The following is a 27,295-nucleotide window of genomic DNA, read 5'->3' as shown; positions in this document are numbered from 1 at the left end:
CAGACAAAGGGCTGTTAATACTTTGAACAAAATGGAAGAAGTCAGAGTTTCTGTTGGGTTTTCATTGTCTCACTGGAGACCTTTTTCCTCACATCTTTTCCTGGTGACGCTAAAGCTCTGGTGGGAATAGGCTCCGTAATTGCTTTTTCATAGAAACTTAGTGTGTACAAGCAGCAAAGAAGACAGTGGAAGCCTGACAAAGTTTTGTATAATAGGCATAGGCGTCGTATGTTCTCCCCATGTTTGTATGGGTTTCCCTACAGGCACTCTGGTTCCCTCCCACATTCCAAAATCATACAGTTTATTGGTTTCCTCCAAAATTGACCTTACACTATGATAGGTACATATGACAATGGTAAGGATTAGACCAGGCATGGGCAAACTCAGCCCTCCAGCTGTTACTGAACTACAAGTCCCACAATGCATTTGCCTTTATGAGTCATGACTGTGGCTGTCAGACTCCTGCAATGCATTGTGGGATTTGGAGTTCTGTAACAGCTGGAGGGCCAAGTTTGCCCATGCCTGGTAGACTGTGAGCCCTACACAAGGTATAAAGCATTGTGGAAGATGTCAGTACTCTATAAATAATACATTTTTTTTAAATGCCTTATTTTTACAATATTCCACTATAAATTGTTTAATAAATGTTTGCTTGTTGTAAAATCTACCTTCATCCTTGATTTACATTGTTAAAAAGGAACTATATTGAACATAACATATTAATTAAAATTGAGTATTTTTAACAATATTATTATTGATTTATAAAGCGCCAACATATTCCGTGGCGCTGTACAAAGTAAACAATATTAATTTATAGATTATTTAGGCATTATTTTTCAACTGTAAAATCTTTCCTCTCCCCGATTTACATTCTGAAATAGATCACTGGTGATGAGATCTTTAGTTCTGCCAGGTGATTTGTATGGAATGTTCATTACTGAGAGTTCTATGTACATATTGCTTGCTTGGCAGTTGGAAAAAAAGCTGTTATTTGCTGCAATGCAATGAGGTCCACAGACAGCACAATGTGGGAGGGGTTTCACCACAATATCAGCCACACAGACCCACACACACAGACACACACACACACACACACACACACACACACACACACACACACACACACACACACACACACACACTGATCTAATCAAGAAAATATAAAGATTACTCATGGGAAAGGGGGTATCAGCTACTGATGGGAATAAAGTTCAAGGCTTGGTTAAAGTTCCTCTTGTATTATTGCTGGCAAGATGAATCACTGTGAATTTTTTTTTTAAGTGAGCAGGAACATCACATGATCTCCAAGAGTGCTGGTGGGGAAAAGGCTGCATTACATCATAGCCTAGGCTAAACATCACTGGGAAGGTCGGGTTACATACCAATATGTAGCAATATATAGATATAAGAGGTGTTTTTGATGCTGTAACCATGATATTTAAAGAGACTCTGTAACAAAAAACAGGTCCCCTGGGGGGTACTCACCTCGGTAGGGAGAAGCCTCAGGGTACCAATGAGGCTTCCCCCTCCGCTGTAGCCGGGGAGGTAAATATTTACATGCCCGCTGTTCGGAGGGGCACAGCGAGAACGTTGTGGGACACAGGAGGACAGGGGAAGCCTCAATTGGATCCGGAGGCTTCCCCCTACCGAGGTGAGTACCCCCCATGGGAACTTTTTGTAGTTACAGGTTTTCTTTAAGGTGATGAGTATGCGGGATGATATATTACATACTGCTATGAGTCATTACAGTTCCTCTTTATTGTGCAATGATGCAGCATACTATGTACATATGTCTTGTACACAAACAAGAACAAAGACATTACAGCAAAGTCCCTAGTATCCGGTACCGGCAGGGATTGCCTGATGCTGGTTACATGTGCTTGAGCGCAAACCTCCCACCTTGCGCAGGATAATATACTCACCGAGCCTCCAGCGATGCCCTGTCGCTCCCAATAGGGTTCTGGCGGCTTTCCGGCCTCCGTGTATAGCTCCTGGCATGTCATCTGACCCGGGTCAGGTCATGTGACAGGAGCCGTGCACAGATACTGAAAAATCCCTGTTATCCCCTCCGGTTGCCTGAGTTCTGGATAACAGGGACGTTGCTGTATATATAAAACATGTTAGAGATTTAAACCCTTTTCTATTCTCTCCACAACTGAAGTAAATCATTTTGTTTGGAGATACTATTTAATTAAGGCTGCTCATGGAAGTGCTGGACTACAGGTTGAGAACATCAGCTGGAGGCATTATGCTGGGGAAGGTGAATTCTTTTTCTGAGAAGACAAGGGGTGAGGAGCACAAGGCAGTTGCCATGTGGCCCTATGACCTTATGACCTTGGCTTGACCTTCTATCACTGTCTCCAATATGACAAAAATGTTGTGGCTGGAGCTTTGTTTTAACTCTTCTTTATTGGATTGCTATTTTGTGGTGGAGGCACGTTCTATAAGAAGAGAGATTGTTCAACTCATGGAAGCACAACTAGGAAATGCTGCTGTTAATTAACAGAATGCTGATAAATGCATATTTGGGTCTGACAGCTTTTCCAAGTTATTTTGTTCCACATCATTCAAGCTACACGGACTAGACAACAAAAATGTAGCTTGATATGACAAGAATTAGTCATCTTCTTATTGGCTGCAGAAGGAGACAGCATGTGATGAGGACCAGCCAAGGGTGACTTAAAGCGGACTACCTCCTTGTACCACATAGTGCAACCACTGAAATCAGACCAAACAGTTTGTAGTATGGTCAGACTGCAATCCAGTAGTCTACCATTTAATGTAATTATCGTAATTAGACCATTAAGCTGTTGTGAAAAAGTTCTGCTTTTATGTTCAGCTCACTGAGCAGAAGGAGGAGCCCACGCTTGTTTTACCTCCTCTTACCTGCCATGGAAAGCTTAAATCTGTGGCAAAAGGAGCAGGCTGTGAAGCAGGTTGTTTTGGCGACAGGCGCTCAGCGCCGAGTGCCGAAACTAGGCACTCCTAGCAGTAATGTTATACTGAGCAGGTCGCTTAAAGAGGAACTCCAGTGAAAATAATGTAATAAAAAAGTGCTTCATTTTTACAATAATTATGTATAAATGATTTAGTCAGTGTTTGTCCATTGTAAAATCTTTTAAATCCCTGATTTACATTCTGACATTTATTACATGGTGACATTTTAACTGTTGGAAGGTGATGTAGCTGCTGCTTGCTTTTTTGGCAGTTGGAAACAGCTGTAAACAGCTATTTCCCACAATGCAACAAGGTTCACAGACAGGAAACTGCCGGGAGTACCAAGGTCCTCAGAGTTTCTGTGTGAGAGGGGTTTCACCACAATATCAGTCATACAGCGCCCCCTGATAGTCTGTTTGTAAAAATAAATAGATTTCACATGTAAAAGGGGGTATCAGCTGCTGATTGGGATAAAGTTCAATTCTTGGTCGGCGTTTCTCTTTAAAGGACTTACGAGCTGAATTTAATAAAAAAAAGTTAATTCTCTTACTTGAATATCAGACCTCAGGGCAGACAATCAGTGCCTCCCTTCACTTTCCCAGACGCTCTGTTAGCTAAATCCAGTTACAATTACCTGCCCCGACCTAGCCCAGGGTCACCTTATCTCATGGTGATTAGAATCGCCGCTTTAAAAATCACCCTCCTGCACAGTCCGCATAGCCGCTACTGCGGCTGCGCAGGATTACAGCCCTGGGAGCGGCACATCGTTGCCCCGTATACTCTGTTTACGTCATGTGGGCGTCACCACATGACCGCCCACATGACTGACTGCACTTCGAGCCAGCCACGCCCCCTCAGCACAGAATACCAGCACTGAGCGAGGGAGGACATTACCTAGCTACAGGATTTGTTATAGCAGATTTGAAGCGTAAGTTATTAACCTCAAATCTGCTATAAACAAATCCTGTAGCTAGGTAACGTCCTCCCTCGCTCAGCGCTGGTATTCTGTGCTGAAGGGGAGCGGCTGGCTCAAAGTGCAGTCAGTCATGTGGGCGGTCATGTGGTGATGCCCACATGACATATAACAGAGTATACGGAGCGACAATGTGCCGGAGGGTGATTTTTAAAGCAGCGATTCTAATCGCCATGAGATAAGGCGACCCTGGGCTGGGTCGGGGCCAGTAATGGTAACTGGATTTAGCTAACAGAGTGTCTGGGAAAGTGAAGGGTTACACACAGAACTTTAAAGCTCTGTGTGTAACCCTTCCAACGCTGGTCTAGTAAAAAAAAATGCTGGTTGCATATAATATGCTGTAAATAATGTTTTAGAGCAAAGCTGAAATGCAGGGTTATATTCCGCTTTAAATTCAACACATAAGTCCTTAAAGGTAATTCAGGGCTCTGGTAAAACCTGGACCCCAAATTACACCTCCATCCCAAGTTGCGATAACTTGGAGGGGTAATAGTATTTTACGCTGTAGCAAAAAGGAGGAACGCTACAACCACCGCCGTTTAGTCCAAGAGAGCAGGAATCACAGGTCTCGGAACATATAGGCAAAAAAAGAGTAGTCCGCTGCACCAAGGCTGGGTAAAAGCTTTTCTTCAACTTTATTGGCACATCAGTAAACACATACAAGGCTGACGCGTATCGTCTCTCTGAAAGGCTCCTTAATCATAGCCAGCATACACAAAATCACCACAAGTTTAAGTAGTCGAGTGCCCGCCCACAAGGGGCATGGCTACTCCTCTTAAAGAGAATCTGTATTGTTAAAATCGCACAAAAGTAAACATACCAGTGCGTTAGGGGACATCTCCTATTACCCTCTGTCACAATTTCGCCGCTCCTCGCCGCATTAAAAGTGGTTAAAAACAGTTTTAAAAAGTTTGTTTATAAACAAACAAAAAAAAGTATTTGCCTGTCCTACACTCGGACCCCAAGCTCTGCCGGATCCTGAATGAGGGGTGTGCTTTTTCAGCACGCCGTGCCCCCACTTTGGGGACCCGTCTTTCCCCGAGCTTTTTCTCCCGCTCTCCCAGACCAGTACCTACCTTGTTGTCTTGTAAAGGTTCTTACAAATGCGGGTACAGCACCTGCAGGTACTGTCGTGTCCACAATCAAACGCGGGAGATTTTTTCTATCGCAAAAGGAGAGATTTGAAATAAAACAATATATTCATTGTAATTCTAGTAATGTTGGATATCTTATCACCTGCGTTGCTTGTGGCCTACAGTACGTGGGGTGTACTACCCGTGCCCTGAGACAACGTATCTCGGAGCATTACAATGAACCTGGTAGATGCAAGAGGAAGGAAACATATGTCACCCAGGTTTCTAGTGTATCCAAGCACTTTTTGAGGGAACACCAGGGTGTCATGACCAGTTTTACTGTCCAAGGCATAGAAAGAGTGGCACTCTCACCTAGAGGAGGTGACTTACGTAGATTATTGTTGAAACGGGAGGCCTTTTGGATATGGAAATTGGGCACACGTTTGTCCACAGGGTTGAATTCTAAAATGGATATCAGCCTAACCTATGATGTAAGAATATAACCTCTTTAGGATATGAACATACCATCTTTTTTGAGGTCTGTTCCCCGCTCTTCCTCCTCCCCTTTTCCCCTCCCCCCTCTTCTTCTTCCTTTCCATTTTCATTAGCGTCCTTTTCTTTGTATATTTCTCTGCTATCTGTATATCATATACTATATACTGTGTATTATACAGTCTGAGGAATTTATGTTTACTGTATATTCATATCTGATGCTTAACCATGTCATCTCTGGTTTTTTAATGTACTGGATGTTATATATTGGCTTTCCCTTATTTTTATATGTGCAATTTGTCTATGTCTCTTTAAGAGGAGTAGCCATGCCCCTTGTGGGTGGGCTCTCGACTACTTAAACTTGTGGTGATTTTGTGTATGCTGGCTATGATTAAGGAGCCTTTCAGAGCTCCGATATGCGTCAGCCTTGTATGTGTTTACTGATGTGCCAATAAAGTTGAAGAAAAAGCTTTTACCCAGCCTTGGTGCAGCGGAATACTCTTTTTTTGCCAGTATTTTACGCTGTTAGGGACTTGAGCGGCAGCAGGGTGAGCCAGCATTAGGGTCATTCTGCGCCCAGCTTAACCTCTTGAGGACTGCAGGGCTAAACCCCCCTAGTGACCAGGCAATTTTTAGTTTAAAAGGCCACTGCAGCTTTAAGGCCAAGCTGCAGGGCCGCACAACATAGCACACGAGTGATTCCCCCCCCCCTTTTCTCCCCACCAACAGAGCTCTCTGTTGGTGGGGTCTGATCGCTCCCCCCCTGTTTATTTTTTTTTTAATAAATATTTATGTTGCTGCTTTTTTTTCAAAAAACCCTCTTCCTTTAAATCCCCTCCCTCCCTCCGTCCCTCCCTCCCCCCCAGCCGGCCAATCACGCAATCGGCTGTCATAGGCTTCTGCCTATGAGAGCCGATCGCTCTCTTGTCCCCCATGGGGACAGCCGTGTCACACGGCTGTCCCCAGTGCAGCGCTGCTGCTCATCGCAGCGCTGCACGTAGTATATAGACGGCGTGATCGCCGTCTAACAGTCTCCCGAGCGGCAGTAGCCGCTCGGAGACTGAAGGCGGAGCTCCGCTCCGCCCACCAAGCAGGAGATGCGCGCGCATCCTGCGCGCGATCTCCTGCAAATGCAAGCCCCAGGACTTTCCGCCAATCGGCGTTAGGCGGTCCTGCGGCTGCCGCCGCGGCCACGCCTACTGGCGTGTAGCCGTCGGCAAGTGGTTAAACGGCAGCGTACGTATGGAGTAGGTATGGAGGCTGCGAATACAAATCCCAACACGACTTTATTCTATAGATGTAAGTGGTTCACAAAGACACATAGAGGCGCACAACAGGTGCTGAACAGCTAACACCTGTTTTGCATATGTGTGACGCTTGTTCACAGTGATGGCGTGCAACAGCCACCCCGCCATTGCACGCCATCACTGCGTGTCACTGCTGCACGCCAGGAACACTGTGCCCTCCACTTCACTAGTCAGGTGTTACATAAATTATATTTTAATGAAAATAATTGTGTTATTTATGTGATTGGTATATACTGCATCCACAAAAACCACAACTGTTTTGTTAAATTAGTGGTGGATAACATGGCCAACAGCAGGAGATGCAGGAAAGGGAATGGGGTGCCTATTGCCTAAAATTTAAAAGGGTTATGTGATGATCGCTGCTGCAGCAGCTGTTGCTGGAAGTAGTAGTGCTGCAGCTCAGGCAGTTCTGATCTATTTCCATGCAAACTGCATAGCTTTGTCTGTCTTTCCCTGCTGTCAGCTTGTGACTGATTATCATTCACCTGTGTGGGAATCTGCATGTCTGCTCCCATTGGATGACCTCAGTATAAAGATCTGCTTCCTGCAGGGTTTCCTTGGGTTTTCATAGCTTCAGCTTAAGCCTGCCTTGCTGTCGCTTTAGCCCCCGATCGTGTTTCTTGTTATAAAGATACTTTGCTGGTCTTTGCATCATATATTGGTTCATTGCCAATATATATGCATACCAGCACGTTTATTATTTTCCTTGTATTTGTGTTACGTTAATACATCAGTGTCGCTGATGTATACGTACACGAACTGTTTATATCCTGTGTGCAGTTAGTCAGCTTCCAGCACGTTTTGGTAGGTTGCGCGTACCGTGACCACCCGTGCTGAGGTAGTTACCCTGCTCCTGGTTCTGCTTGTGGATTGCGTTCATCTCTGCGAAGAGATAACGAATCCTTCTGAATCCTGTTCTGTTACTGTTTGTGGATTGCGTTCATCTCTGCGAAGAGATAACGAATCCTTCTGAATCCTGTTCTGTTACCGTTTGTGGATTGCGTTCATCTCTGCGAAGAGATAGCGAATCCTTCTGAGTCCTGTTCCCTGTATTGCTCCAGTCTAAGTCAGTGTTCCAGCTTATGTCATATATCGGTTCATTGCCGATATATACATATGTTAGTCAGACGTTACAAATAGTTTCATTGATAGCTGTAATTGTAATGCGCTAGGAAAACATACTTATTGTATATTTATCTGTGTTACGTTCATCTATCTTAATCCTGCTATTTTCTGACTATCCTGTCCTGTCTTTGTGAGGCACGCCATCGCCGCATCGCATTGGCTGCCTCATTCCAGTCTGTCTGGTTTTGGACGCTTGCTGTCGCTAAGTAGCCGCTAGCTAGCAAGCGTTCATTCTGTCTACCTGTCCTGATCTCCTCAGTTCTGGTTTATGCGCTCAGCGCTACTTTGCGCTGAGACGTTATAACGAAAGCATTGTTTGTGGCTGTCAGATCTGCACCGGCTCTGTGCGCCACAATCTCCTATTGGAGTCAGTCCTCCCCTCCACTATACTAGGGATAGCCTGTTTCCTGGTGCTAGTGTGTGTATCTCCTCCACGCCAGCTCATGCGTTGCATGCTGACTGTGGAGAATACACCACCAAGCCTTACATTATGAAAACCCCATTACCAATCCCCATTGTGGGGGGGATTCCCAGAAAGTATGACACTGTTAATTATGGTTCCTGTTCCTTTAAGAAATTTGAAGAACTTAGCTCTGAAACAGAAAATGAGTTTTTCTCTGAATGTGCCAGGTTCCTGACCAATCCTGATCTCCAAGCGACTCCTGTTTCAACCTGGGCACTCCAACTAAGTTATATTTTGTTTAAAGGGGAATTATTCCAGTGGGCATTTGATGTTCTCAATCATTCCGATTTGAAAGAGAGACCACTGGAATTTCTAGCGTTTGTGATCCATAACTGGTTGCGCATAGATCCATTGCCTTTTCCTCTTAATGAACTCCTGGCAGCAGGCCAATCAGCTGCTCCTTCAATTGCTTGCAAGAATGAGCAGCAAGCAGAAAGTGTTACTGATAATTTTCCTGCAGCTTTGAATAAATCACCAAAAACCGCAAGGTCAAAGGCAAAACGCAAACGTTCTAAGAAACGTGTCCAATCTGCAGAATCGTTATCCTTAGCGACTGAGACCTATAATGAGATTCTGCCATTAACAGATAATGAAATGCAATTGTCTTTCAGAGGAGTTAAATGGACTTATGAAACTACTAATGAACTTTCCTCCCTGGCTAGGGAAAATAAAGATTTTTGTTTAAAAGAATTATCTGAGTATGATTATGATGAGATATTACAGAGTATTGAACAAATCAACTTATTTGTGAACCAAGGGAAGTTTGCATACACTACAGTTCAACACTTGCTACAGGTATTGGAGATTCTTAAGAATAAGGAATCTGCCAATCACCTGCTAATTAACCCTATACATGTGCCTGCCACAATCATATCTGCAAACCATGATCTGCCTGTTAAGTATGCTTGGAATCCTCCATTTGAGAAAGGAGAGATGGAAGCTCTGGTCAATGAATGGAAGAATGATTCAAGTTCATTTTGTCAATTTTACAGTGCAAAAAGTGAATTGGTATTGAATGCATGCATTAAGTCTGCCTATAACCTAATAAAAACTGGTGTGTGTGAGTATGACTTTGTGGCTCCATTGATTGATGTGTGGGAACTGATTTTGGATGATTTTTTTGTGACTCCGAATTCGCAAATTTGGCGTTCTGACCCGCCTGCTTCAGCACCTTTGGCTGATTCAGCAGGTGATTCGGAGCTCTTTTTGTGTGAAATTGAAGTTCCTGCAATTCCACCCTGTACCATGGATAACTCAGTGTTACTTCCCAGTAAAACAGAAGCCACTGATACATTCTTAACCTTGCCCTGCGCAAATTTCTCAGCAGAGAATCCAGAGGTCCTGCTGACTTCCGAGTCCAGCCTAGCCAGTACTCATGACTCTTTGTTTAGTGAAACAGACACCAGAAAAATCTTGCCTGTCTCTGCAAACACTTCTGCAGAAATTACCTGTGTTAATAAAGTTCAACTCCTGTCTGATCCAGCAGATGCGCAAACATTGTGTCTTGATCTTCCTGTTTCTACACCTCGCTCTAGTTTCGTGAATAGCTCAGAGCATCTGCTATGTGAACCTGAAATCGCAGAATTATTACCTTGTTCAGAAAATTTTCCAATAAATTTGCCCTGTACCATGAATTGTGCAGTAGATCTCTCCAATGAAACTCAGGTCACAGAATCATTATGCTGTCCAGCAGGTGCTTCCATGGTTTTGCCCTGCAATATGGACTGTTCAGTGATCCTGTCCAGTGAAGCTGTGGTCGCAGAGTCTTATGCTTCACCCAGTATTTTGGATACTTTAAACCCTCTAGCAGAGGAGGCTGAAGCACTGCTTACCTCAGTTGGTGTTGCAGTAATATTCACTTGTCTAGCAGCTGTTTTGGAATTACAGTCTGCTCTAATAAAACTTGATGAATTTCTGCCCAGCAAAGCAGAAGCCATTGAAATATTGTCCTCGTCAGCAAGTGTGTCAGATACCTTGCCCTGTACACAGTCTGATTTAACCAATGTTGTTGAGTCCCTCTCCAGTGTTGTAACAGCCGAGGAACTCCAGCCCTGTCCTCTGAATGTTTCAGAAGTCTTGCCCTGTAACATGGATAATTCTGATTCTCTGGTCAAAATAATAGAAATCTCAGAATTTCAGTCCGGTCTGATGAGTGTTCCTGAAACCCAGCCCTGTATCCTGAAAGATTCTAGTTCTCTGGCCGCTGTGGCAGAGGTTCCAGAGTCCCCTTCCTGTCCAGGGAATTCCTCAGTTTTGCCTAGTCCAGTGGGGGCTGCTGCAATACTGACTTGTTCTGCAGCGCCTCATGAGCTCCAATCCAGTGTATTAAATGAGTCTCTGTCCAGTCCAGAGGTAGTTGTGGAGTCCCTATCTGGTTCAGTGCATACATCAGAAGATTTGTCCTGTTTTGTTGGTGCCCCTGAATCTGATTTGTTACTGACTTTGCTGGAATCAGCGACATCTAAGTCTGATCCAGCATTCTCGTGTAAAAGTCCAGTGGTTGCGAAGTTTAGTCATTATGATTTTTTTTTGGCCAGTCCTGGTTTTGGTCCTGTCTTGGCTGACCCTGAGGCTCACAGTTCCTTGACATGCCCAGAGGTTTCTCTTGTGCCGGTGTGCCCAGATGTTCTTTGTGTGCCAGAATGCCCAAGTGTGTCTAAGGTGTTAGCGTGCTCTGATGCTTCCTTAGTGGGAACACGTTCTGATGTTGCCAGTCTGCCTGCATGCCCAGAGATGGTTCTGGTCCCTGAAAGCCCTGATATTGATGTTTGTCCTTGTGGCCCTGACTCGGGAATTGCCCTAGGTTCCATAGGGGTTCCTGATAGTTCTCCATGTGAGCCTAAGGGGCATTCTGACCTATGGGGATCTCTTTGGAGCTTCAAGGTGTTCTGGGAGGTCTCTGAGAAAACTTGTCCTGGTGCCTTGGACTGGTTCATCAGTGGGTTTTGTGTTGGTAAAGACAGTACCGGTGGGCATTGCAAAGGCTTTGGCGTTTCTGAACGGTTCCTGGAAGGCGGTGGGTATCGCTCAGGGAATTTCAGAGGGCTTTCTTCTGGAAATCATGGTTCTGATGGGTGTCACATTGGGGCTTGTAGTACTGATGGGCATGGTTCTGTAGGTTCTGGTTCTGATGGGTCCAGTCTTGTGGGGACTGATTCTGGAATTCGGTCTTGCCGGGCTGTCCCGGTCATCATGAATTATCAGTCAGACTGTTTTGTTGGGAATTTCAGTTTTGAAAAGCGTCTGGAATCCGCTTTTAAGGGCGGGGGTACTGTGATGATCGCTGCTGCAGCAGCTGTTGCTGGAAGTAGTAGTGCTGCAGCTCAGGCAGTTCTGATCTATTTCCATGCAAACTGCATAGCTTTGTCTGTCTTTCCCTGCTGTCAGCTTGTGACTGATTATCATTCACCTGTGTGGGAATCTGCATGTCTGCTCCCATTGGATGACCTCAGTATAAAGATCTGCTTCCTGCAGGGTTTCCTTGGGTTTTCATAGCTTCAGCTTAAGCCTGCCTTGCTGTCGTTTTAGCCCCCGATCGTGTTTCTTGTTATAAAGATACTTTGCTGGTCTTTGCATCATATATTGGTTCATTGCCAATATATATGCATACCAGCACGTTTATTATTTTCCTTGTATTTGTGTTACGTTAATACATCAGTGTCGCTGATGTATACGTACACGAACTGTTTATATCCTGTGTGCAGTTAGTCAGCTTCCAGCACGTTTTGGTAGGTTGCGCGTACCGTGACCACCCGTGCTGAGGTAGTTACCCTGCTCCTGGTTCTGCTTGTGGATTGCGTTCATCTCTGCGAAGAGATAACGAATCCTTCTGAATCCTGTTCTGTTACTGTTTGTGGATTGCGTTCATCTCTGCGAAGAGATAACGAATCCTTCTGAATCCTGTTCTGTTACCGTTTGTGGATTGCGTTCATCTCTGCGAAGAGATAGCGAATCCTTCTGAGTCCTGTTCCCTGTATTGCTCCAGTCTAAGTCAGTGTTCCAGCTTATGTCATATATCGGTTCATTGCCGATATATACATATGTTAGTCAGACGTTACAAATAGTTTCATTGATAGCTGTAATTGTAATGCGCTAGGAAAACATACTTATTGTATATTTATCTGTGTTACGTTCATCTATCTTAATCCTGCTATTTTCTGACTATCCTGTCCTGTCTTTGTGAGGCACGCCATCGCCGCATCGCATTGGCTGCCTCATTCCAGTCTGTCTGGTTTTGGACGCTTGCTGTCGCTAAGTAGCCGCTAGCTAGCAAGCGTTCATTCTGTCTACCTGTCCTGATCTCCTCAGTTCTGGTTTATGCGCTCAGCGCTACTTTGCGCTGAGACGTTATAACGAAAGCATTGTTTGTGGCTGTCAGATCTGCACCGGCTCTGTGCGCCACAATCTCCTATTGGAGTCAGTCCTCCGCTCCACTATACTAGGGATAGCCTGTTTCCTGGTGCTAGTGTGTGTACCTCCTCCACGCCAGCTCATGCGTTGCATGCTGACTGTGGAGAATACACCACCAAGCCTTACAGGTTAAAATTTAAATGAGGGGGAAATGACGATAAAGCTTTTCCTGAGGGGTAATTCATTCATGATGGCTACACCTTAATTCTGTAGGGTTGTACCTAAGTTATGTTGGGTGGTTCTCTGACTTCTAGTTACACCCCTTGTTCCCAGGGGGGCATCTTGTCAATATAGCGCCTATGGCAAACACTGAAATTGTGCCTCCATGGTCCCCTAGACATTAGAATTAAGTAGCTATGCGCCTCCCAATTAACTACATCAGTATTCACATGAATCCAGATAAAAGAATCAAATATTTCTATGCCTCCAGATAAAAGAATCAAACAGGCAAATGACTCCAGATAATTGATCGAGTAGTCACATGCCCCCCCCCCCCCAATAAAAATAGTAAGTACAAGCATCCAGATAAAATAATTGCCTCAAGATAATCATATTAACAGGGAGTGACAGGGAGCGATAGGGTCAGGCATGGTGGCTAAATACAGGGGTGGGGATGGCGCACATGGGGCTGTGGTGCCCATGGCATGAGCCATGCCTGTACCCCTCTAGATACACCACGGCTTGTTGCCCATATTTACTCTAGTGTTAAAGACAGTATCTACCTACCAGGCAGTGATGCGCTTGCTTATTAGTAGGTGCAGGGTAGAAAGCAATAGATGGATATCTTGAATGCATGTGAAAAGAGGATAGCCTGTACTGACTTTTTCTGTTGCTGATCAGTCAAATCAGAATGTGTTGCATGTACTTTGAAAATGTTATTGTCCTTTGAACTGCTCCAATAAATATGTGAACATGTTTTCCAAGGCAAACATATAACCTTAGCGCTACAGATCCAATTTTCTTTTAGCTTGTTGACATTTGCAGAGACTTAATGTGGAATAAACATTACAGATCTTCAATATTCAGTTTTCAGTGTTAGAGTAGAGCATTTTCCTGAATGAATTCTGATTACTCTGCCATTGTTCTCTCTTACATAGGCATTCTCTGGGAAGATATTTTCCACTAACCTCGTATGACTTCCAAACAGGAGTTGGAATGATGACGATAGAAACAAGTGTGCCGTGTGCTTGTGGAGCGGATATATGAAATATGCACTAACCACTAGACCGCAGCTTCTAAAACCTCTCATCATGGCCTGGTGGAGACATAAGAAGTCTGCCACATATAGGCTAAACTCAACACCATCCAGACAAACACAAAAAGATTAAAGAGAACCTGTAAGAGAAAAAAGAACCCCTGGGAGTGCGTACCGTGGAAGGGGAAAATCTCTGGATCCTAATGAGGCTTCCCCCTTCCTACTTTGCAGCATGGATCCAGTGCTGGGACCCCTGGACAGCAGCAGACAGCAATATTTACCTTTGCGATCCAACGCAGGTGCAGCACCATCTTCCCCTGCACAGGTGCAGGTTTCTAGCGCCTATGCAGTAGAGCGGACCCAATTATAAGGGGAAGATGGTACTGCGCCTGCACTGGATCCCAAAGGTAAATATTGCAGCATGCTGCATGGGCCTGCACGCATTTGGCAGATTTTCGGGGGGGGGGGGGGGGGGGGGTGCCAGTGCTGGATTAGGGCTGCACAGGAGAAGGAAGAGAGAAGCCTCATTAGGATCCACAGGCTTCCCCCTCCCAAGGAAGTAGCGCATAGGGGCACTTTTTTTCCTTACAGATTCTCTTTAAAGCTCATTAGACATACATGGGCATCAAATTCTGCAATGTAATCCTGATTTTAAAAATAAAGGTTCCTATATTATCATAAAAGGATTAAGACAAAATGGGACACAGAGCAAGGTAACAACTTTGGCTCCCTGGAATAGTCTTTCTGTTAAGCTGAGGTGGGTGGAGAATCTAAGAATTGCAGCTAGGCCCTGATACTCACTAGGTCCCAGACGTGCCTAGCAGGAGCAAACTAAAGGGGGCCAGCTCCTACGATCACAAGGGGCCCCAAAGCTCTTTATGAGCCCCAACTACTAACCTTCCCTTCCTACAATTCAGGAGAGTCTCTACATTACACACCAATCTGTAGTGGAACTATGAGATTGTAGGCCCTGCAATCATGGGGGGGAGGGGGAGAAGGGGAGAGGGCTGGTGGGAAGTAGGGCAAAAGGCTTTTTATTTCCTCCTCCACCAGGGCCCCCTCCCATTCTCCCTGGGCTTTCTCCACTCATACAGACCCACATCATGGCGAGCTACCTCTTCCACCATCAGGTCTTCCAGCGTTCCTGCTGCAGCAACTAGGTGACCTCTGCCTTCCTCTAGGTCTGAGTTTCTCTGCAGTTGCATGACTTCTTTTGACTTGCAGAAGACCAAGAGGACGGCAGAGACCAGAGGACACTTAGTGGCTGCAGTGGGAGTGACTGAGAAACCTGGAGGTGGAAGAGGTAAGCTCTGCAACTGCCGCTGCGCTGATCTGTGGGTCTGTATGAACAGAGACAACCATAGGAGCACGGGAGGGGGGCCCTGGTAGAGGAGGAAGGAAGAAATCGGGACCCCTTTTTCTCAACTGGCAACAGGGGTAAGGGTCTGAGTGTAGAAAGGGGGCCTGCAAAAGTTTTGCATGGGAGCCCCATGAAGCATAGTTACAGCCCTGACACCAACCTCGCCCTCTGATTACTTTCTGCCAGGAATCTCTCTCCACGCCCTGCCAGGAAGTCACTGCAAAGCATGACATGTTTTTTATAGACAGCAGGGGAAAAATGGCAGCGCATCCTAAGATCAGGCCGCATCTGAATGACTACCAGCAATTGAATGCAGACTACTTTGCATGTAAACTTTTTTGGAAGCTAACATCCTCCATTAATGTTAATTTGGTGCATTTGTTCTATTTTGAATGCAAGATGTGTACCCTGCCTATAATTAGGTTCTGCACACCCATGCTGGTAGTCAGATGCAACCTGCTTTGGGATGCGCTGCCGCCTCTCCTTCTGTCTAAAACGCATTACATGGTCAGCCACAGAGCACATCTACGTAACATAGCTTGTGAAAAGGGCTGGATTGCATTCCATTGATCTAGTGAGCATTTTTTTTTATTATTTTGTTTCTTGGAGTTACACTTTAACACTGTAACTTTCATCTTCTTCATTATTTGATCATCACAAAGCAGCAACAGAAGCTGAGGCGTCTAACACTTTCACATGCAATCAACAGAGTGAACCTGTAAAATCTGTTCTCCTGCCCTCCGGCTGGCCCTTATCTGATGTCTGCTTGTAATTTACAGCCCAAGACTAATCAGAGCTACAGAGAAGTGCCATGGTTGTAACTCATGGTCTGTCAGCCCAGCTGTGTTTTCCTGGCCCTTGACTGCTGTACATCTCAGTATATCACTGTCACTTGCCCACTGAGGTTTCACTTCAGTGTCAGCAACATGGCATAGATCATCATGAGACTTCCATTTGTGCCACAGGGACTAATTTTATAGGCTTTTCAGCCACACCCAACTGCCAGTGCTACAGTATTTATTTTGCCTTTCATGTAGGGCATTACAATTTACAGTTATAACTTCCTGCTGAGCAGGTGTTCCAGCAAGCCCATCCTAGAGGCACATCTAGCATCCTGGCTGAAGTGACTTTGATTTTTCTGTTAACATTGTTTCATTTGTGAAAAATACTGAGAATAAGGTAGAGGCTGACATCGTTTTTCCCTTTGCCAGATGCCTGCCTGTTATGTTGATCTGCAGACATTAGTGGTTTCTGAGTTATGGACCTAGAACAAGCACATAGTCAGTGGAGCCAAGGTGGAGAACACCTGAGCTGCATTCTTGCTCTGGATCGTGGATGCTCTGGATCGTGGAAGAGACTGTGCCTCAAACTACAGCTGGAGCAGCTGTCACACATGTAATATGGCCTGAGGACAGGCAGTGTACATCTGGCAGTAACAGTCAGGGCACAGCTGTCCAAGGCAAAGTGACCAACACATCTTTGGAAGTGGATACCTGATCATTGTTCTTTAATGATCCTTGCCCATATTTTATTGGTAAGTTACCTATAGTGGTGGATTACAGCTTTTTTTGTAAGGCCTCCTAGGGAACCATCTGCTGGAGAGAGCTCTAATAACCTATTTCAAGCTCACTATTTGATATGGAACTATTAAAGCGAGATTGTCAGCCTCAAAATCAAATTCCATGTAAACACTGCACTGTGTTAACAATGCTGCCAGGAACCTCACCCTGCAGTGCAAGTACTCCAATCTATTCAGAAATGTATCTGCTGTAATTATCTTTTCCCTAGTGTTTGCCATGTCAGTATACTAATGGGCAAAGCCCCGCCTCCCTTTGCCCTAACAGGACGTCCTAAAGAGATAAAAGGTGCACACTGACCCATACTGTCATTCCTTTTTAAATCCTCGCCTCCAGCAGGACTCCTATCCCTTACCTCCGCAATTGCGGTTCCAGCAAGTTGGCTCCCTTGCTGTAGTCCATATCTTAGGTAGCTAAATGCTCCTATAAGATATGGAGTCCCTCTGGTACTCTCCGGGACATTTATTTTTTCCTTATTAAAACCACTCTGGACTCCTAAATGGAGTTGTGGCTTCCCAGCAGCTTAGGGTGTTGTAATTTACCTTAAAGGTCTTCTTCCTATGAAGCTCCTGTCGCACTAGCATTGTCCGCGTGTGCCTGGCTGGACTTAATTCTCGCGCGGGCGCTCGAGACTTTCCTAGTCTTATTGAGAAGCGGAAGTCCGTCGGAAGTGGGTGGAAGTGCAGCGGCGGCCATCTTTCTTTTGGGCAAGTGCGTCGTTTGATGGCCTCTCTTCTGCCCGGTGTATTTAAAGGTCCATGCTGTACGCAATAATGGCAAGAAGATGTCTATATTTGAAGCCATGGTCGGCGGATCCTACGTCTAAACAAACATGGGCAAGAATTCCATTTGATGGCAAATATTTGTTTGGCTCCAAGATGGACGCAGCAATTTCAAGGGTAACGGGGGGCAAATCTGGCCTTCTCCCCCAAGATAGGAAATTTAGAAAACAACGGTTTCCTCAATATAGAAAACAAGTGTTTAATAAATTCTCAGAGTCAAAATCATATAGGCCAGGAAGAGAATATAAAAGAAACTGGAAGTCATCACAAACTTTCCCAAAAAATAATAGACCTAGAGCCGCAAATACCACCTCAGAGTCTGTCAAGCCTTTTTGAAATGAGGCCCGTCCAGGATATTCCGGTAGGGGCAAGATTGTTACATTTCAGAAGTACCTGGGCGGGAAACATAAAGAACAACTGGATAGTAAGAACAGTTTCTCTGGGTCACAACAAGTGGGCTTTCAAGAGTCACCCACCAAGAGACAACTTTATAAGGACAAAAATTCCAAGAATGAAGGAGAAAACACTGATATTAGTAGATTACGTTTCCCAATTGTTTAAACAAAAAGCCGTTTGTTTAGTACCTACATCAGAAAAAAATACAGGCTTTTACTCTCCAATATTTCTAGTAAAAAAGAAATCTGGGGACCTCAGACCGGTTCTAGATTTGAAGAAGTTAAACAAACACATACGCATTCCGAAGTTCAGGATGGAGACCCTTTCTTCAGTTACCATGTCGATGCGGCCGGGAGATTGGATGTCGTCCATAGATCTGAAGGATGCGTACTTTCACGTTCCGTTGCACCAAAGTTTCCAAAAATTCCTTCGTTTTGCGGTAGGCCATCTCCATTTGCAGTTCGTCTGCTTGCCGTTCGGGCTCGCTACTTCTCCGCGAACCTTTTCAAAAGTTTTACTTGCGGTGATTGCGTTCGTAAGACTTCAGGGAGTGCGCGTCCTGCATTATCTGGACGACATCATTCTCCTGGCCGCATCAAAGCAGTTGCTCTTACAGCACCAGACGATTCTGATGAAAACTCTAATAGATTTCGGCTGGATTATAAATTACACAAAAAGTCAGCTTCAACCTGCTCAGAGAATGACTTTTCTAGGTGCAATTCTAGACACGATGGATCGAACAATTTCTTTACCACAAGAAAAGGTGCTTATCGTTCAACGGATGATTCACACTATAAAGCAGATGAACAAGGTTCCAGCCAGAACGTGCTTAAGACTTATAGGCCTAATGTCATCAACGATCCAAATGGTACCTTGGAGTCACTGGCACCTGAGACCGTTTCAGTTAAATTTTCTGGGCCAATGGGACAAGATAAGCATGAACCAGCTTATAAAGATTCCATTGTCAGTAAAAAATTCTCTAGCATGGTGTCTAGAAACTCACAATCTAAAAAAGTGCAAGAGCCTGTTTCCTTTGCCATTGAAGGTAATAACGACAGATGCCAGACATATAGGTTGGGGAGCAGTCCTAGAGGAGTATGCAGCTCAAGGCTCATGGAATTTTCAAGGTCAACAAATAGTCTCGAATGCATTAGAACTCAGAGCAGCATATCAAGCTCTAAGTCATTTTCTGCCAATGTTGAAGGGGGAAGCAATACTGTTGAGGATGGACAACGTGGCCGCAGTGTCCTACGTAAAGAAACAAGGTGGGACACACAGCAAGTCCTTGATGAGAGAGGTTCATCCAATCATGACACTAGCAGAAAAGCATTTCAAGGATATTTCAGCAATATATCTTCCACGAGTGCAGAACTATCAGGCGGATTATCTGTCCCGGTACCGGCTCAACAACCACGAATGGTCGTTACATTCGGCAGTATTTCAACAGCTAGTCAAGAAATGGGGCATGCCTCAGATAGACTTATTTGCCACAGAGGGAAATCACAAAACTCTCCCGTACTTTTCCAGGTTCCCGGATCGTCACTCTCTAGCAACAGATGCTCTCTCCCAAAAATGGTGGTTCAGGACAGCATACGCGTTTCCCCCAACACCGCTAATCTTCAGGTTCCTGCAGAAGCTCAGTTATCACAGAACATCAGTTATAGCGGTTCTCCCATTTTGGCCAGTCAGACCATGGTTTCCTCTGATTCTGCAGATAGTAGTGGAGGAACCTATAATGCTCCCGATGTTCAAAGGTCTGTTGACCCAGGGCCCTGTGTCACACGAGAATCTCGAGCAATTACAACTGACGGCTTGGAATTTGAAAGGGCTATGTTGAGATCATCTGGGTGCTCGGAAGAAGTAGTTAATACTCTACTGAAAGCGAAAAAAATGACAACTACAGCATCTTACAATAGAGTCTGGAAGGCGTTCTGTGATTTCGCTTTAGAGAATGATTTTCCAGTGGATAATTTTAAAGCTTGCAATTTATTATCTTTCTTACAAAGAGGACTGAATCTCAGTTTATCCTACTCAACTTTGTGGAGACATATATATGCAATATCTTCAGTATCTGGCGTATTATGGTCCTCTCACCCATTAATAAAGCAATTCTTCAGGGCAGCAATCAAGCTAAAGCCACCAATTAGTCCTAGGTTCCCTAAATGGGAGCTGCCCTTGGTGTTAAACTTTCTGACATCATCCAAAGATTTCCAAAATGAGTCAGCAACACTTCAATACCTGTCCTGGAAAACAGTGTTTCTAATCGCCATAACCTCAGGAAGAAGGATTTCAGAACTCCAGGCATTATCTTATAAAGAACCTTATCTCGTTTTTTATCAAGATAGAGTAGTCTTGTTTCCAGTCCAATCATTTCTCCCGAAGTGTTCTTCATTTGCTCATTTCAACCAGGAATGGACACTTCCAAGTCTTAATTCTCCGGATGACCTGGCTATTCCTCACAGTCTGGATATTCCATCCACAATTAAAGCTTATGTGGAAGCAACTGAAGACATAAGGGATTCAGATCGCCTATTTGTTATCCCAGCAGGCTACAGGAAAGGGAAGTCTGCATCATCAAGAACTTTGGCTTCTTGGATTGTAAATTTAATACAAAAGGCTTACAAGTCAAGTAACTTAGAGCCTCCGCAGGATATCAGTGCCCACTCGACTAGAAGCATATCTTTTTCCTGGGCAGCAATGAGTAAAGTATCCTTATCGACTGTATGCAAGGCTGCTAATTGGTCCTCAGATCACACTTTCTTAAAACATTATTGTGTGGAGCCATCCTCACTTTCAACGGTAGAATTTGGAAAGAAAGTTATTTCCTCTGCCATGAATAATGCATTATAATTACTGTTTGGAGTATACCTTTAATATTTGATTAAAATGTGTGTTTATGCAGCATACCCACCCTGTTTTGTTATCTGTCTAGTTAGTGCCCATTAGTATACTGACATGGCAAACACTAGGGAAACTGGAAAACTGTATACTCACCTTGGGTAGTTTTCCTTTCCTAGTGTTTGTCCATGTCGGTATACGGGCCCACCTTATGCTGTCGGCTCGTTCTACTTACATGGAATGACAGTATGGGTCAGTGTGCACCTTTTATCTCTTTAGGACGTCCTGTTAGGGCAAAGGGAGGCGGGGCTTTGCCCATTAGTATACCGTCATGGACAAACACTAGGAAAGGAAAACTACCCAAGGTGAGTATATAGTTTTCCAGTATCTTAGTTATGCAGGCTCTATTGTCTCACCATTGCTGAAGACAGTAGAGAGTGAAACTTGTCATCTCCCCTAACACATTACTGTTCTTATTAGGCTGAGCATATTGCAGTGTGACAGGATTGGCTGAAACATGAGCCTGTGATCACACGTGGTTAGAAAGCAAGCCAGAATGACACAGCAGATTGGAGGAGAACTGAGGGAAGAAATTACACCAGGATGTAGCTTCAGACTGTGGGAAAAAGATATGGAGACAGCCAGGAACAGAATGCTCTTAATATACTACCGGTATATAAAATTCACTGAAATCAAAATGTGCATCTGTTATGTAAGTAGATCAATAATTATTTATCTACTTATATATGTGTTTTTTTTTCCTGACATAGTATGACTGACCCTCCTGCTTTAAACACATCTGCTCAGGGACGGATCTAGACCAAGTTGCCCCAAGTTGCGCCTGGGGCAAGGCCAGGTCTTGGCGCCTAAACTGCCATTCCCCATCCAAATTTTGCCGCCTTTTTAAGAATTCAACAAACTGCGCCTGGGGCAAGAGATCCGCTTGCCCCCCCCCCCCCCCCCCCCTAGATCCGTCCCTGCATCTGCTAGTAGTTATATCATGGATAGATGTGACAGAACAGAACAAGAGGCAACAAAAAACACAGCTCACCTAGCCAGCCAGTAATTTGTTAACACCCAAAGGGCACCCAGAAGAAGCATAATAACAGTGTCTTCAGTACTATAACCATGTTGTGCGAGGCTCCAATTAAGCTCTTGGATTGTTTAAGTCTTTTTTTTTTCATTATCTTTTAATTTTTATCACTTTAGGGGCCATATGCAATTAACTTTTTCACCTGAGTTATCTCCTAGTAGATAATTTTCATCTTCTCTTTAAACTAAATTTTCAACATTTTACAATTGAAAACGTGTCCAAAAGTTGGGGGGAAAAAAGTACTGTAAAATTTATTTTGAGTATTCTCTTTATTAAAAGACATTTTGTGACAAGTTGTGAAAATATCACCTTGCAGAAAACTCAGGTGAAAAAGGTAATTGCATATGGGCCCAGGTGTCAAAAAACCTATATCTACTGTAAGTCCCTTAGCATCACCAAATTCTTATTTTGCATTGACATATCGCTAAACCAAATGTTTTCCAATGCTTATAATAGACAGGATGGATATTTTAAATCTAAATGTGTGTGCAGTATCAGGGTAGCACAGGAAAGGTGGAGACAATGGATGTGTTGTGAGGCAGGGAACACACTTGGCTGTTTTCGTGCGCGTTTTCTGCACAGAAAAACTGAGAACTCATGTTAATCAATGGGCTAGTGCACACTTACTGTGTTGTTCGCACGCAGAAAAAAAACTGACATTCTGCATCATGATTCTGCACATTTTGGCAGTTTTCTCTATCAATTACATCAGCTGCTCTGAAAAAACGCGTGCGTTTTCCTGCATGGAAACACACTTGGTGTGCAGAAAAAGTATGCAGAAAAATGCGCGCGGAAAACTGAAAGTCAAGTGTGTTCCCTGCCTCAATGCATAGACATGATGGGAAGTCATTGTGATATGAATGTAAATTGGATTCTTTAATGGTGTGGATTAAATACGATCTTTTCTTTTGATCAGAATGATTCTATAGAAAATATGATGTTTGCTAAAATCACACCATGAATGGGCACCTTTAGGTGGGAGGAGGGGATGAAGTAGGGACTTGTTTTTTGATTGCTGCCAATTTGTACTCAAGACTTTTGATTTTTTTTAACATCACAAAAAAATCAGTTTTTACAATATCATTTCTCAAACATACGATTAAATAAGAAGGTGTGAGTTAGGACCTTTGTGTTATTGATAATAAATAGCCCTTTCATTTCAATTGGTGGCTAGCAGGGATGCTCGGATACCCCCAATCACGTATGCGCGTGATCATGAATTCGACTCCGCCCACTTGCGAATTGACTCATGATCACGATCACGAATAGAAACAGATATCCAACTTGAGTGCAGTATTGAGTCAAATTACTGCATGTAATCACTAATCACGAGTCGGGATTCGTGATTAAAAACCCGCCAACTTTAACGGTTCATAGCAAAGCCCCCTTACATGCTAGAAACACCAAATTCGCCAGTTATGTTAAGAAGAACAGTGGGAACAAGAAGAATTTTTTTTCAAAAATTTTTTTGAGAAAATTGATTTTCAAGTTTCAGAGGAAAAAAGTATACATTTAAATGCGGTAAATACATTAACTGTCATTTTCCGCATTTAAATGTATAATTTTTTCCTTTTAAACTTTAAAATCGATTTTCTCAAAAACGTTTCCCCTTGTTCCCACTGTTCCTCTTAACATATCTGGCAAATTTGGTGTTTCTAGCATGTAAGGGGGCTTTGCTATTATCCGCTAAAGTCGGCAGGTTTTTAATCATGGATACCGACTAGTCAGTGGCGGCGCCAGAGGGGTGCATTGGGTGGTGCTGAAGCACCCCCTAAAATTCTTCAAGCACCCCCCAGCGTGAACCGACTTTCGGCGTCTACCGGTAATAGACACCGTGTCAGTTCACCGCAGCAGTAGCCAGCAGCTCCGGCAGCGGCAGAGCAGGGCTAAAATGGCGTCCGAAGCCCTGCTCTGGAGACTTGAGTCTGCATTGCAGGGCTTCGGGCGCCATTTTCCCGTAGCCCTGCTCTCAGCGCGGGAGTTTCAGTTGCTAGCTGCAGAGGATCGTAGGTGCTGCGTGCCGGACGGAGGCAGGACAGGAGATCTGCTGTGCTGCCTTGCAGGTAAGTAAATTTTTATTTATTTATTTATATTAGCGTTCTGGGCAAGTCTGCTACATGATTAGAAGTGTTTTCTGGCCAGGTCTGCCATATGATTGCATATATTTTCTGGCCAGGTCTGCTACATGATTGCATATAAATTTTCTGGTCAAATCTGCTGGCATGATTGCATGTATTTTCTGGTCAAATCTGCTACATGGTTGCATGTATTTTCTGGTCAAATCTGCTACATGATTGCACTTATTTTCTGGTCAAAGTTGCCACATGATTGCATGTATTTTCTGGGCAAATGTTCCACATGATTGCATGCATTTTCTGGGCAAATCTGCCACATGATTGCATGTATTTTCTGGGCAAATCCTCCACATGATTGCATGTATTTTCTGGGCAAATCTGCCGACATGATTGCATGTATTTTCTAGGCAAACCTGCCACATGATTCCACATATTTTCTGGTCAAATCTGCTACATGATTGCATGTATTTTCTGGGCAAATCTGCCGACATGATTGAACGTGTTTTCTGGTTAAATCTGCCACGTGATTGAACGTGTTTTCTGGTCAAATTTGCCAACATGATTGAACATATTTTCTGGGCAAATCTGCTCACATTATGTGTATTTTCTTGAGAAAACCTGCACAATTATGTGAATTTTCTGGGGAAAGAGTCACCAAAACTTGGGCCCACTGTCTTTGCGTTGCACTTTTAAAGGGAACCCGAGGTGAGAATAATATTGAGGCTGCCATATTTATCTCCTTTTAAGCAATTCCAGTTGCCAGACTGCCGTGCTGGTCCTCTGCCGCTAATTCTTTCAACCATAGACCCTGAACAAGCATGCAGCAGGTCAAGGGTTTTTGACAATATCATCAGAACTGACAAGATTAGCTGCATGCTTGTTTCTGGTGTAATTCAGTTCACTACTGCAGCCAAATAGATCAGCAGGGCTGCCAGGCAACTAGTATTGTTTAAAAGAAAATAAATATGGCAGCCTCCATATCACTCTCACCCCGGGTTCACTTTAAATTACAGCTCCGCCCTCACCTGGTCATGGCCACGCCCATTTTGCCAATGCGCGCTTTGCGCGCCGCAGGTTATAGCCACGCCCATTTTTTGCCGCGGGTCATCAGCTACCCCGGAAATTGGTCCGGCACCTGCATAGCACCCCCCCCCCAAAAAAAATCCTGGAGCCGCCACTGCGACTAGTGATCACAAGTTGGGTAACGAGTGCAATCACGAGTGCATTCATGATCGGCATTCGTGATCGAGAGCCAATCACTAATGCCAATTAAGACCTCGTGATTGCAAAAAACGACTTGTTTAATGTTGTGTAGTGCGCTATATGCACGCCTTACATAGCAGCACTCGCCTTCCTTAGCAATGCGCGTAATATTAACTGCAGGTGGCCCTGCTCAAGTTAATTATCACTACCGCGATACTTCACTCGCAGCCGCTACTATATTCATTTACGTTGTTAAATAAATTAATACAGTAGTGGCCGCAAGTGAATTATTGCGGTAGTAGTAATTCATTTGAGCAGGGCCACCCGCAGTTAACGTTACCATGTTAAATGCCCCCTTAGCAATGCGCGTAACTAAGGAAGGCACTCTCCTTACATGGCAGCGAGCGCTGCTATGTAAGGCATGCATAGCGCGCACTACACAACATCAACCTACCTGGTGGTATGATTATTTCCAAATTTATTGTCCAATAGCGGTGGAATTTTTTCTCAAGCTTTTAGACCCTAAAAATCATACTGCTAGAGAGTTCTGCGGCAGCCCTGCACATTCCACAGTTTCGGGATTACCACTCAAAGCTGCGGATTTCCGACCCAAGCCAGACTCGGGGTTACCGCTAAGGAGGTTAAGCTGCGCTGCTTTCACAGCAGACAGTATCATCGCATTAAAATGCAGAGGCAATGATACTTCTATGGGGCTATCTCTTTGATTGTGTCAGGATAATGCACAATATCCAGTGCGTTTACAAGGTAATGTGTGTGCGTTTACAGTGGCAGTGAGGCATACTTTCATGCTGTACAGTCACACAGCATCAACACAGCATTATGAGACTTTTTTGATACGCTGCGATGCGTTAGAGGAAAAAATGTACATTGCTATGTAATCTTCATAGTGTGCAAGGAGCCTCAGAGCATGATACATTACTAAATTACTGAATATGAGAGAGCTTAAGCGCTTTGAGTTCTATGTGAGGAAAGCGCTATAAAAATGTTATTGCTATTGTTGTTATAAAACGAATTTTCACCAAATGCATTGAAGTCTATGAGCATGAGAGAACACATTTTTGCACACATGAGTATACGCATGAAAATGTATAGCCATTTATGCAAAATCACATAAAAAAAACAAAGTAAGAAGGTTAAAAAGGAACTGTAATGAAAATAATGTCATTAATAAAAATAGCTTATTTTTTCTGCACTAGACATTTATAAATGATTTAGTCCCATTGTAAAATCTTTCCTCACTCTGATTTACATTCTGAAATTTGTCACAGGTGGCGACTTCTTCAGTCTTGTCAAATCTCTGCAGAATTTTTCAGAGAAGAGCTTAAAACCTGGTGTTTACTAGACTCAGCACTGAATTTTTGACCTGATGAAGTGAGAAGTTTTGAGCTCACAAAATGCGTTGCCTAGTGCTAATAAACATTTTTCGCTGTTCCCACTGTGGGAAGCCACCTATAGTCGTACTATTTTAGATTTTATGCATTTTATCTATTCTGGGCGCCTCTTATCCCCCGTTCTTTACAATGTTTGTTTCTGAGAATTCTGAAGCCAGCGAAAACAATGCCTAATCTCCCAGAATGCTCTGGCAGGAGAATTCCACATAGCTCAACAGCCTAGGCTTAGCATCACTGGTAGGGTGGGGCTACATACCAATACACAACAATATATAGCTATAGGAAGTGTTTCTGATGCTGAAAACAGGAACATTACCATAAACGTGGGTATCCTGAATAATTTACTGCATTCTTCTATATGTCACTACAGTGCCTCTTGGAATAATGTTGCAATATATTTATCTGACCAGGAAGTTATTATTTATCTTCAATAAAAGTAGAATGCCTCTTCTAGTTTTAGGCTCCTTTTACAGTACACTTGCCTTGCAGGCATAGCCGGATTTCTGGCAAGGCCACATAGGCCATGGCCTAGGGCACCAGATAAACAAGGGGCGGACTGCAGGCAGCCAGTGGGCTTTATTTGC

Source organism: Hyperolius riggenbachi, chromosome 7, assembly GCF_040937935.1.
Source record: "Hyperolius riggenbachi isolate aHypRig1 chromosome 7, aHypRig1.pri, whole genome shotgun sequence".
Classification (NCBI taxonomy): domain Eukaryota; kingdom Metazoa; phylum Chordata; class Amphibia; order Anura; family Hyperoliidae; genus Hyperolius; species Hyperolius riggenbachi.
The sequence above is the reverse complement of the archived record's forward strand: the minus strand, read 5'-3'. Positions refer to the sequence as shown.